Source organism: Phyllobates terribilis, unplaced genomic scaffold, assembly GCF_046119375.1.
Source record: "Phyllobates terribilis strain yellow unplaced genomic scaffold, ASM4611937v1 Scaffold_414__1_contigs__length_1644244, whole genome shotgun sequence".
NCBI lineage: Eukaryota > Metazoa > Chordata > Amphibia > Anura > Dendrobatidae > Phyllobates > Phyllobates terribilis.
This window is the reverse complement of record NW_027363174.1, coordinates 706,606-719,314: the sequence shown is the minus strand read 5'-3', so window position 1 is coordinate 719,314 and position 12,709 is coordinate 706,606. Positions and strand designations below refer to the sequence as shown.

At 45.1% G+C, this 12,709-nt stretch overlaps 9 non-coding genes across 9 annotated transcripts; all 9 read left to right on the top strand.

Moving 5' to 3' along the window:
* The first annotated feature begins 1,058 nt into the window (after positions 1 to 1,058).
* Positions 1,059 to 1,249, top strand: LOC141226081 (U2 spliceosomal RNA). Its single transcript, XR_012293310.1, has one exon. It is a non-coding gene; the product is annotated as a U2 spliceosomal RNA (small nuclear RNA).
* Positions 1,250 to 2,367: 1,118 nt separating this feature from the next.
* LOC141226689 (U2 spliceosomal RNA) lies at positions 2,368 to 2,558 on the top strand. The gene has a single exon (XR_012293814.1). It is a non-coding gene; the product is annotated as a U2 spliceosomal RNA (small nuclear RNA).
* Positions 2,559 to 3,682: 1,124 nt separating this feature from the next.
* Positions 3,683 to 3,873, top strand: LOC141226687 (U2 spliceosomal RNA). Its single transcript, XR_012293813.1, has one exon. It is a non-coding gene; the product is annotated as a U2 spliceosomal RNA (small nuclear RNA).
* Positions 3,874 to 4,994: 1,121 nt separating this feature from the next.
* Positions 4,995 to 5,185, top strand: LOC141226686 (U2 spliceosomal RNA). The gene has a single exon (XR_012293812.1). It is a non-coding gene; the product is annotated as a U2 spliceosomal RNA (small nuclear RNA).
* Positions 5,186 to 6,306: 1,121 nt separating this feature from the next.
* LOC141226080 (U2 spliceosomal RNA) lies at positions 6,307 to 6,497 on the top strand. Its single transcript, XR_012293309.1, has one exon. It is a non-coding gene; the product is annotated as a U2 spliceosomal RNA (small nuclear RNA).
* Positions 6,498 to 7,615: 1,118 nt separating this feature from the next.
* On the top strand, positions 7,616 to 7,806 carry LOC141226685 (U2 spliceosomal RNA). Its single transcript, XR_012293811.1, has one exon. It is a non-coding gene; the product is annotated as a U2 spliceosomal RNA (small nuclear RNA).
* Positions 7,807 to 8,930: 1,124 nt separating this feature from the next.
* Positions 8,931 to 9,121, top strand: LOC141226684 (U2 spliceosomal RNA). Its single transcript, XR_012293810.1, has one exon. It is a non-coding gene; the product is annotated as a U2 spliceosomal RNA (small nuclear RNA).
* A 1,123-nt stretch (positions 9,122 to 10,244) lies between these two features.
* Positions 10,245 to 10,435, top strand: LOC141226683 (U2 spliceosomal RNA). The gene has a single exon (XR_012293809.1). It is a non-coding gene; the product is annotated as a U2 spliceosomal RNA (small nuclear RNA).
* Positions 10,436 to 11,554: 1,119 nt separating this feature from the next.
* Positions 11,555 to 11,745, top strand: LOC141226682 (U2 spliceosomal RNA). Its single transcript, XR_012293807.1, has one exon. It is a non-coding gene; the product is annotated as a U2 spliceosomal RNA (small nuclear RNA).
* Positions 11,746 to 12,709: the final 964 nt, after the last annotated feature.

Here is a 12,709-nt window from a genome sequence, read left to right as displayed (position 1 = left end):
TTGTCGGATTTTGGGATGGACACTTTGGCTTTGCTTTTCTTCTCCTCATTGGATTTTTCATGTTAAAAGTTGCAGAAGCCAGATGACAAGCTCATTTTGGTTCAACTTCAGCAACTGTGCATTGCATTGCCATGTAATGTAATGTAATGCAATGCTATCTATCTAGCTCTCCCTCTATACTTCCTTTTGGATAAACAGACATATTAGGCAAGCATTTTGGAGCTTTCACCTAAATAACTACAGGTGGTGAGATAAGCTGCACAATATAATTGACCTTTCAGTATATTGTTGCACACACACCATCTATTTAGCAAATGCCCTTGTTATCAACAGCAGCCTTTTAAACTCACCTGAGCTAACAGGTATGTGAGCTGGTTACTCTGCTGCGCTTAAAATTTCTTTTTTGGTTTGCTACAATGCCTTTTCTGAAACGTTGTCTCCCTCTGCTGGAACACTGACTTCTTTCATTTAATGCCTGCAGACTATAAAAGAGAAACCAACCCAAAAAGTTTGGTTGATTAGTCTGTGGCATTCTTTTAAACTGTTGCTTATGGCGGTCTCTGTGAGCTTCTCAGTGACATTCAGCCATCCAGGTATCCCGCCTGCAGTAGACGGAATGTGGCAATGGAACGCTGGCTGCGCGTGTCATAATAGGCTCTGAGCCTTTATATACCTGCGCACAGCAGCAGCCACCTTCAGTCTGCTGCTGGACAGCCAGCAGCAGCAGCAGCAGGAGAGGTAATTAATCAGCAACCCTCCTGCTAAGGGTAGACAGCTGCTCGCTCCACCCCCCCCCCCGCCTTAATTGGTTCTCCTCCCTTCCAACGGTGTTGAGGCGGGTGGGAACAGCCGGGGGTTGAGGGTACTGTGCTAAAAGAGGTGGAGTTATGCAGATCTAAAACGCGTGGATTGCAGCAGCAGCAAGCCGAAAAGTGCAGGCATGTGAGGGATCTAGAGGTTGACAGCATGTCTTCTTAACGGGAGTCCAGGTGGCCATCTCCACAAATGGACTTTTCAGAATCCTTGGGTGGCACCGTAGTCGGAAACCAATTCTGGTTATCGCTTCTCGGCCTTTTGGCTAAGATCAAGTGTAGTATCTGTTCTTATCAGTTTAATATCTGATACATCCCCTATCTGGGGACCATATATTAAATGGATTTTTAGAACAGGGAGATGGAAAAAGAGCTTGCTCTGTCCACTCCACGCATTGACCTGGTATTGCAGTATCTCCAGGACCGGTGCACCCCTTCTTTAATGCAGTTTCTAAAATCAGAAAGAATTTAATTCAATGCTTTTTGTTCATTTTGCTTGTTTGTCGGATTTTGGGATGGACTCTTTGGCTTTGCTTTTCTTCTCCTCATTGGATTTTTCATGTTAAAAGTTGCAGAAGCCAGATGACAAGCTCATTTTGGTTCAACTTCAGCAACTGTGCATTGCATTGCCATGTAATGTAATGTAATGCAATGCTATCTATCTAGCTCTCCCTCTATACTTCCTTTTGGATAAACAGACATATTAGGCAAGCATTTTGGAGCTTTCACCTAAATAACTACAGGTGGTGAGATAAGCTGCACAATATAATTGACCTTTCAGTATATTGTTGCACACACACCATCTATTTAGCAAATGCCCTTGTTATCAACAGCAGCCTTTTAAACTCACCTGAGCTAACAGGTATGTGAGCTGGTTACTCTGCTGCGCTTAAAATTTCTTTTTTGGTTTGCTACAATGCCTTTTCTGAAACGTTGTCTCCCTCTGCTGGAACACTGACTTCTTTCATTTAATGCCTGCAGACTATAAAAGAGAAACCAACCCAAAAAGTTTGGTTGATTAGTCTGTGGCATTCTTTTAAACTGTTGCTTATGGCGGTCTCTGTGAGCTTCTCAGTGACATTCAGCCATCCAGGTATCCCGCCTGCAGTAGACGGAATGTGGCAATGGAACGCTGGCTGCGCGTGTCATAATAGGCTCTGAGCCTTTATATACCTGCGCACAGCAGCAGCCACCTTCAGTCTGCTGCTGGACAGCCAGCAGCAGCAGCAGGAGAGGTAATTAATCAGCAACCCTCCTGCTAAGGGTAGACAGCTGCTCGTTCCACCCCCCCCCCCGCCTTAATTGGTTCTCCTCCCTTCCAACGGTGTTGAGGCGCGTGGGAACAGCCGGAGGTTGAGGGTACTGTGCTAAAAGAGGTGGAGTTATGCAGATCTAAAACGCGTGGATTGCAGCAGCAGCAAGCCGAAAAGTGCAGGCATGTGAGGGATCTAGAGGTTGACAGCATGTCTTCTTAACGGGAGTCCAGGTGGCCATCTCCACAAATGGACTTTTCAGAATCCTTGGGTGGCACCGTAGTCGGAAACCAATTCTGGTTATCGCTTCTCGGCCTTTTGGCTAAGATCAAGTGTAGTATCTGTTCTTATCAGTTTAATATCTGATACGTCCCCTATCTGGGGACCATATATTAAATGGATTTTTAGAACAGGGAGATGGAAAAAGAGCTTGCTCTGTCCACTCCACGCATTGACCTGGTATTGCAGTATCTCCAGGACCGGTGCACCCCTTCTTTAATGCAGTTTCTAAAATCAGAAAGAATTGAATTCAATGCTTTTTGTTCATTTTGCTTGTTTGTCGGATTTTGGGATGGACTCTTTGGCTTTGCTTTTCTTCTCCTCATTGGATTTTTCATGTTAAAAGTTGCAGAAGCCAGATGACAAGCTCATTTTGGTTCAACTTCAGCAACTGTGCATTGCATTGCCATGTAATGTAATGTAATGCAATGCTATCTATCTAGCTCTCCCTCTATACTTCCTTTTGGATAAACAGACATATTAGGCAAGCATTTTGGAGCTTTCACCTAAATAACTACAGGTGGTGAGATAAGCTGCACAATAAAATTGACCTTTCAGTATATTGTTGCACACACACCATCTATTTAGCAAATGCCCTTGTTATCAACAGCAGCCTTTTAAACTCACCTGAGCTAACAGGTATGTGAGCTGGTTACTCTGCTGCGCTTAAAATTTCTTTTTTGGTTTGCTACAATGCCTTTTCTGAAACGTTGTCTCCCTCTGCTGGAACACTGACTTCTTTCATTTAATGACTGCAGACTATAAAAGAGAAACCAACCCAAAAAGTTTGGTTGATTAGTCTGTGGCATTCTTTTAAACTGTTGCTTATGGCGGTCTCTGTGAGCTTCTCAGTGACATTCAGCCATCCAGGTATCCCGCCTGCAGTAGACGGAATGTGGCAATGGAACGCTGGCTGCGCGTGTCATAATAGGCTCTGAGCCTTTATATACCTGCGCACAGCAGCAGCCACCTTCAGTCTGCTGCTGGACAGCCAGCAGCAGCAGCAGCAGGAGAGGTAATTAATCAGCAACCCTCCTGCTAAGGGTAGACAGCTGCTCGTTCCACCCCCCCCCCCCCCGCCTTAATTGGTTCTCCTCCCTTCCAACGGTGTTGAGGCGGGTGGGAACAGCTGGGGGTTGAGGGTACTGTGCTAAAAGAGGTGGAGTTATGCAGATCTAAAACGCGTGGATTGCAGCAGCAGCAAGCCGAAAAGTGCAGGCATGTGAGGGATCTAGAGGTTGACAGCATGTCTTCTTAACGGGAGTCCAGGTGGCCATCTCCACAAATGGACTTTTCAGAATCCTTGGGTGGCACCGTAGTCGGAAACCAATTCTGGTTATCGCTTCTCGGCCTTTTGGCTAAGATCAAGTGTAGTATCTGTTCTTATCAGTTTAATATCTGATACGTCCCCTATCTGGGGACCATATATTAAATGGATTTTTAGAACAGGGAGATGGAAAAAGAGCTTGCTCTGTCCACTCCACGCATTGACCTGGTATTGCAGTATCTCCAGGACCGGTGCACCCCTTCTTTAATGCAGTTTCTAAAATCAGAAAGAATTGAATTCAATGCTTTTTGTTCATTTTGCTTGTTTGTCGGATTTTGGGATGGACTCTTTGGCTTTGCTTTTCTTCTCCTCATTGGATTTTTCATGTTAAAAGTTGCAGAAGCCAGATGACAAGCTCATTTTGGTTCAACTTCAGCAACTGTGCATTGCATTGCCATGTAATGTAATGTAATGCAATGCTATCTATCTAGCTCTCCCTCTATACTTCCTTTTGGATAAACAGACATATTAGGCAAGCATTTTGGAGCTTTCACCTAAATAACTACAGGTGGTGAGATAAGCTGCACAATATAATTGACCTTTCAGTATATTGTTGCACACACACCATCTATTTAGCAAATGCCCTTGTTATCAACAGCAGCCTTTTAAACTCACCTGAGCTAACAGGTATGTGAGCTGGTTACTCTGCTGCGCTTAAAATTTCTTTTTTGGTTTGCTACAATGCCTTTTCTGAAACGTTGTCTCCCTCTGCTGGAACACTGACTTCTTTCATTTAATGCCTGCAGACTATAAAAGAGAAACCAACCCAAAAAGTTTGGTTGATTAGTCTGTGGCATTCTTTTAAACTGTTGCTTATGGCGGTCTCTGTGAGCTTCTCAGTGACATTCAGCCATCCAGGTATCCCGCCTGCAGTAGACGGAATGTGGCAATGGAACGCTGGCTGCGCGTGTCATAATAGGCTCTGAGCCTTTATATACCTGCGCACAGCAGCAGCCACCTTCAGTCTGCTGCTGGACAGCCAGCAGCAGCAGCAGCAGGAGAGGTAATTAATCAGCAACCCTCCTGCTAAGGGTAGACAGCTGCTCGTTCCACCCCCCCCCCCGCCTTAATTGGTTCTCCTCCCTTCCAACGGTGTTGAGGCGGGTGGGAACAGCCGGGGGTTGAGGGTACTGTGCTAAAAGAGGTGGAGTTATGCAGATCTAAAACGCGTGGATTGCAGCAGCAGCAAGCCGAAAAGTGCAGGCATGTGAGGGATCTAGAGGTTGACAGCATGTCTTCTTAACGGGAGTCCAGGTGGCCATCTCCACAAATGGACTTTTCAGAATCCTTGGGTGGCACCGTAGTCGGAAACCAATTCTGGTTATCGCTTCTCGGCCTTTTGGCTAAGATCAAGTGTAGTATCTGTTCTTATCAGTTTAATATCTGATACGTCCCCTATCTGGGGACCATATATTAAATGGATTTTTAGAACAGGGAGATGGAAAAAGAGCTTGCTCTGTCCACTCCACGCATTGACCTGGTATTGCAGTATCTCCAGGACCGGTGCACCCCTTCTTTAATGCAGTTTCTAAAATCAGAAAGAATTGAATTCAATGCTTTTTGTTCATTTTGCTTGTTTGTCGGATTTTGGGATGGACACTTTGGCTTTGCTTTTCTTCTCCTCATTGGATTTTTCATGTTAAAAGTTGCAGAAGCCAGATGACAAGCTCATTTTGGTTCAACTTCAGCAACTGTGCATTGCATTGCCATGTAATGTAATGTAATGCAATGCTATCTATCTAGCTCTCCCTCTATACTTCCTTTTGGATAAACAGACATATTAGGCAAGCATTTTGGAGCTTTCACCTAAATAACTACAGGTGGTGAGATAAGCTGCACAATATAATTGACCTTTCAGTATATTGTTGCACACACACCATCTATTTAGCAAATGCCCTTGTTATCAACAGCAGCCTTTTAAACTCACCTGAGCTAACAGGTATGTGAGCTGGTTACTCTGCTGCGCTTAAAATTTCTTTTTTGGTTTGCTACAATGCCTTTTCTGAAACGTTGTCTCCCTCTGCTGGAACACTGACTTCTTTCATTTAATGCCTGCAGACTATAAAAGAGAAACCAACCCAAAAAGTTTGGTTGATTAGTCTGTGGCATTCTTTTAAACTGTTGCTTATGGCGGTCTCTGTGAGCTTCTCAGTGACATTCAGCCATCCAGGTATCCCGCCTGCAGTAGACGGAATGTGGCAATGGAACGCTGGCTGCGCGTGTCATAATAGGCTCTGAGCCTTTATATACCTGCGCACAGCAGCAGCCACCTTCAGTCTGCTGCTGGACAGCCAGCAGCAGCAGCAGCAGGAGAGGTAATTAATCAGCAACCCTCCTGCTAAGGGTAGACAGCTGCTCGCTCCACCCCCCCCCCCGCCTTAATTGGTTCTCCTCCCTTCCAACGGTGTTGAGGCGGGTGGGAACAGCCGGGGGTTGAGGGTACTGTGCTAAAAGAGGTGGAGTTATGCAGATCTAAAACGCGTGGATTGCAGCAGCAGCAAGCCGAAAAGTGCAGGCATGTGAGGGATCTAGAGGTTGACAGCATGTCTTCTTAACGGGAGTCCAGGTGGCCATCTCCACAAATGGACTTTTCAGAATCCTTGGGTGGCACCGTAGTCGGAAACCAATTCTGGTTATCGCTTCTCGGCCTTTTGGCTAAGATCAAGTGTAGTATCTGTTCTTATCAGTTTAATATCTGATACATCCCCTATCTGGGGACCATATATTAAATGGATTTTTAGAACAGGGAGATGGAAAAAGAGCTTGCTCTGTCCACTCCACGCATTGACCTGGTATTGCAGTATCTCCAGGACCGGTGCACCCCTTCTTTAATGCAGTTTCTAAAATCAGAAAGAATTTAATTCAATGCTTTTTGTTCATTTTGCTTGTTTGTCGGATTTTGGGATGGACTCTTTGGCTTTGCTTTTCTTCTCCTCATTGGATTTTTCATGTTAAAAGTTGCAGAAGCCAGATGACAAGCTCATTTTGGTTCAACTTCAGCAACTGTGCATTGCATTGCCATGTAATGTAATGTAATGCAATGCTATCTATCTAGCTCTCCCTCTATACTTCCTTTTGGATAAACAGACATATTAGGCAAGCATTTTGGAGCTTTCACCTAAATAACTACAGGTGGTGAGATAAGCTGCACAATATAATTGACCTTTCAGTATATTGTTGCACACACACCATCTATTTAGCAAATGCCCTTGTTATCAACAGCAGCCTTTTAAACTCACCTGAGCTAACAGGTATGTGAGCTGGTTACTCTGCTGCGCTTAAAATTTCTTTTTTGGTTTGCTACAATGCCTTTTCTGAAACGTTGTCTCCCTCTGCTGGAACACTGACTTCTTTCATTTAATGCCTGCAGACTATAAAAGAGAAACCAACCCAAAAAGTTTGGTTGATTAGTCTGTGGCATTCTTTTAAACTGTTGCTTATGGCGGTCTCTGTGAGCTTCTCAGTGACATTCAGCCATCCAGGTATCCCGCCTGCAGTAGACGGAATGTGGCAATGGAACGCTGGCTGCGCGTGTCATAATAGGCTCTGAGCCTTTATATACCTGCGCACAGCAGCAGCCACCTTCAGTCTGCTGCTGGACAGCCAGCAGCAGCAGCAGGAGAGGTAATTAATCAGCAACCCTCCTGCTAAGGGTAGACAGCTGCTCGTTCCACCCCCCCCCCCGCCTTAATTGGTTCTCCTCCCTTCCAACGGTGTTGAGGCGCGTGGGAACAGCCGGAGTTTGAGGGTACTGTGCTAAAAGAGGTGGAGTTATGCAGATCTAAAACGCGTGGATTGCAGCAGCAGCAAGCCGAAAAGTGCAGGCATGTGAGGGATCTAGAGGTTGACAGCATGTCTTCTTAACGGGAGTCCAGGTGGCCATCTCCACAAATGGACTTTTCAGAATCCTTGGGTGGCACCGTAGTCGGAAACCAATTCTGGTTATCGCTTCTCGGCCTTTTGGCTAAGATCAAGTGTAGTATCTGTTCTTATCAGTTTAATATCTGATACGTCCCCTATCTGGGGACCATATATTAAATGGATTTTTAGAACAGGGAGATGGAAAAAGAGCTTGCTCTGTCCACTCCACGCATTGACCTGGTATTGCAGTATCTCCAGGACCGGTGCACCCCTTCTTTAATGCAGTTTCTAAAATCAGAAAGAATTGAATTCAATGCTTTTTGTTCATTTTGCTTGTTTGTCGGATTTTGGGATGGACTCTTTGGCTTTGCTTTTCTTCTCCTCATTGGATTTTTCATGTTAAAAGTTGCAGAAGCCAGATGACAAGCTCATTTTGGTTCAACTTCAGCAACTGTGCATTGCATTGCCATGTAATGTAATGTAATGCAATGCTATCTATCTAGCTCTCCCTCTATACTTCCTTTTGGATAAACAGACATATTAGGCAAGCATTTTGGAGCTTTCACCTAAATAACTACAGGTGGTGAGATAAGCTGCACAATAAAATTGACCTTTCAGTATATTGTTGCACACACACCATCTATTTAGCAAATGCCCTTGTTATCAACAGCAGCCTTTTAAACTCACCTGAGCTAACAGGTATGTGAGCTGGTTACTCTGCTGCGCTTAAAATTTCTTTTTTGGTTTGCTACAATGCCTTTTCTGAAACGTTGTCTCCCTCTGCTGGAACACTGACTTCTTTCATTTAATGACTGCAGACTATAAAAGAGAAACCAACCCAAAAAGTTTGGTTGATTAGTCTGTGGCATTCTTTTAAACTGTTGCTTATGGCGGTCTCTGTGAGCTTCTCAGTGACATTCAGCCATCCAGGTATCCCGCCTGCAGTAGACGGAATGTGGCAATGGAACGCTGGCTGCGCGTGTCATAATAGGCTCTGAGCCTTTATATACCTGCGCACAGCAGCAGCCACCTTCAGTCTGCTGCTGGACAGCCAGCAGCAGCAGCAGCAGGAGAGGTAATTAATCAGCAACCCTCCTGCTAAGGGTAGACAGCTGCTCGTTCCACCCCCCCCCCCCCCGCCTTAATTGGTTCTCCTCCCTTCCAACGGTGTTGAGGCGGGTGGGAACAGCTGGGGGTTGAGGGTACTGTGCTAAAAGAGGTGGAGTTATGCAGATCTAAAACGCGTGGATTGCAGCAGCAGCAAGCCGAAAAGTGCAGGCATGTGAGGGATCTAGAGGTTGACAGCATGTCTTCTTAACGGGAGTCCAGGTGGCCATCTCCACAAATGGACTTTTCAGAATCCTTGGGTGGCACCGTAGTCGGAAACCAATTCTGGTTATCGCTTCTCGGCCTTTTGGCTAAGATCAAGTGTAGTATCTGTTCTTATCAGTTTAATATCTGATACGTCCCCTATCTGGGGACCATATATTAAATGGATTTTTAGAACAGGGAGATGGAAAAAGAGCTTGCTCTGTCCACTCCACGCATTGACCTGGTATTGCAGTATCTCCAGGACCGGTGCACCCCTTCTTTAATGCAGTTTCTAAAATCAGAAAGAATTGAATTCAATGCTGCTTTTTGTTCATTTTGCTTGTTTGTCGGATTTTGGGATGGACTCTTTGGCTTTGCTTTTGTTCTCCTCATTGGATTTTTCATGTTAAAAGTTGCAGAAGCCAGATGACAAGCTCATTTTGGTTCAACTTCAGCAACTCTGCATTGCATTGCCATGTAATGTAATGTAATGCAATGCTATCTATCTAGCTCTCCCTCTATACTTCCTTTTGGATAAACAGACATATTAGGCAAGCATTTTGGAGCTTTCACCTAAATAACTACAGGTGGTGAGATAAGCTGCACAATATAATTGACCTTTCAGTATATTGTTGCACACACACCATCTATTTAGCAAATGCCCTTGTTATCAACAGCAGCCTTTTAAACTCACCTGAGCTAACAGGTATGTGAGCTGGTTACTCTGCTGCGCTTAAAATTTCTTTTTTGGTTTGCTACAATGCCTTTTCTGAAACGTTGTCTCCCTCTGCTGGAACACTGACTTCTTTCATTTAATGCCTGCAGACTATAAAAGAGAAACCAACCCAAAAAGTTTGGTTGAATAGTCTGTGGCATTCTTTTAAACTGTTGCTTATGGCGGTCTCTGTGAGCTTCTCAGTGACATTCAGCCATCCAGGTATCCCGCCTGCAGTAGACGGAATGTGGCAATGGAACGCTGGCTGCGCGTGTCATAATAGGCTCTGAGCCTTTATATACCTGCGCACAGCAGCAGCCACCTTCAGTCTGCTGCTGGACAGCCAGCAGCAGCAGCAGCAGGAGAGGTAATTAATCAGCAACCCTCCTGCTAAGGGTAGACAGCTGCTCGTTCCACCCCCCCCCCGCCTTAATTGGTTCTCCTCCCTTCCAACGGTGTTGAGGCGGGTGGGAACAGCCGGGGGTTGAGGGTACTGTGCTAAAAGAGGTGGAGTTATGCAGATCTATAACGCGTGGATTGCAGCAGCAGCAAGCCGAAAAGTGCAGGCATGTGAGGGATCTAGAGGTTGACAGCATGTCTTCTTAACGGGAGTCCAGGTGGCCATCTCCACAAATGGACTTTTCAGAATCCTTGGGTGGCACCGTAGTCGGAAACCAATTCTGGTTATCGCTTCTCGGCCTTTTGGCTAAGATCAAGTGTAGTATCTGTTCTTATCAGTTTAATATCTGATACGTCCCCTATCTGGGGACCATATATTAAATGGATTTTTAGAACAGGGAGATGGAAAAAGAGCTTGCTCTGTCCACTCCACGCATTGACCTGGTATTGCAGTATCTCCAGGACCGGTGCACCCCTTCTTTAATGCAGTTTCTAAAATCAGAAAGAATTGAATTCAATGCTTTTTGTTCATTTTGCTTGTTTGTCGGATTTTGGGATGGACTCTTTGGCTTTGCTTTTCTTCTCCTCATTGGATTTTTCATGTTAAAAGTTGCAGAAGCCAGATGACAAGCTCATTTTGGTTCAACTTCAGCAACTGTGCATTGCATTGCCATGTAATGTAATGTAATGCAATGCTATCAATTAGCTCTCCCTCTATACTTCCTTTTGGATAAACAGACATATTAGGCAAGCATTTTGGAGCTTTCACCTAAATAACTACAGGTGGTGAGATAAGCTGCACAATATAATTGACCTTTCAGTATATTGTTGCACACACACCATCTATTTAGCAAATGCCCTTGTTATCAACAGCAGCCTTTTAAACTCACCTGAGCTAACAGGTATGTGAGCTGGTTACTCTGCTGCGCTTAAAATTTCTTTTTTGGTTTGCTACAATGCCTTTTCTGAAACGTTGTCTCCCTCTGCTGGAACACTGACTTCTTTCATTTAATGCCTGCAGACTATAAAAGAGAAACCAACCCAAAAAGTTTGGTTGATTAGTCTGTGGCATTCTTTTAAACTGTTGCTTATGGCGGTCTCTGTGAGCTTCTCAGTGACATTCAGCCATCCAGGTATCCCGCCTGCAGTAGACGGAATGTGGCAATGGAACGCTGGCTGCGCGTGTCATAATAGGCTCTGAGCCTTTATATACCTGCGCACAGCAGCAGCCACCTTCAGTCTGCTGCTGGACAGCCAGCAGCAGCAGCAGCAGGAGAGGTAATTAATCAGCAACCCTCCTGCTAAGGGTAGACAGCTGCTCGTTCCACCCCCCCCCCGCCTTAATTGGTTCTCCTCCCTTCCAACGGTGTTGAGGCGGGTGGGAACAGCCGGGGGTTGAGGGTACTGTGCTAAAAGAGGTGGAGTTATGCAGATCTAAAACGCGTGGATTGCAGCAGCAGCAAGCCGAAAAGTGCAGGCATGTGAGGGATCTAGAGGTTGACAGCATGTCTTCTTAACGGGAGTCCAGGTGGCCATCTCCACAAATGGACTTTTCAGAATCCTTGGGTGGCACCGTAGTCGGAAACCAATTCTGGTTATCGCTTCTCGGCCTTTTGGCTAAGATCAAGTGTAGTATCTGTTCTTATCAGTTTAATATCTGATACGTCCCCTATCTGGGGACCATATATTAAATGGATTTTTAGAACAGGGAGATGGAAAAAGAGCTTGCTCTGTCCACTCCACGCATTGACCTGGTATTGCAGTATCTCCAGGACCGGTGCACCCCTTCTTTAATGCAGTTTCTAAAATCAGAAAGAATTGAATTCAATGCTTTTTGTTCATTTTGCTTGTTTGTCGGATTTTGGGATGGACTCTTTGGCTTTGCTTTTCTTCTCCTCATTGGATTTTTCATGTTAAAAGTTGCAGAAGCCAGATAACAAGCTCATTTTGGTTCAACTTCAGCAACTGTGCATTGCATTGCCATGTAATGTAATGTAATGCAATGCTATCTATCTAGCTCTCCCTCTATACTTCCTTTTGGATAAACAGACATATTAGGCAAGCATTTTGGAGCTTTCACCTAAATAACTACAGGTGGTGAGATAAGCTGCACAATATAATTGACCTTTCAGTATATTGTTGCACACACACCATCTATTTAGCAAATGCCCTTGTTATCAACAGCAGCCTTTTAAACTCACCTGAGCTAACAGGTATGTGAGCTGGTTACTCTGCTGCGCTTAAAATTTCTTTTTTGGTTTGCTACAATGCCTTTTCTGAAACGTTGTCTCCCTCTGCTGGAACACTGACTTCTTTCATTTAATGCCTGCAGACTATAAAAGAGAAACCAACCCAAAAAGTTTGGTTGATTAGTCTGTGGCATTCTTTTAAACTGTTGCTTATGGCGGTCTCTGTGAGCTTCTCAGTGACATTCAGCCATCCAGGTATCCCGCCTGCAGTAGACGGAATGTGGCAATGGAACGCTGGCTGCGCGTGTCATAATAGGCTCTGAGCCTTTATATACCTGCGCACAGCAGCAGCCACCTTCAGTCTGCTGCTGGACAGCCAGCAGCAGCAGCAGCAGGAGAGGTAATTAATCAGCAACCCTCCTGCTAAGGGTAGACAGCTGCTCGTCCACCCCCCCCCGCCTTAATTGGTTCTCCTCCCTTCCAACGGTGTTGAGGCGGGTGGGAACAGCCGGGGGTTGAGGGTACTGTGCTAAAAGAGGTGGAGTTATGCAGATCTAAAACGC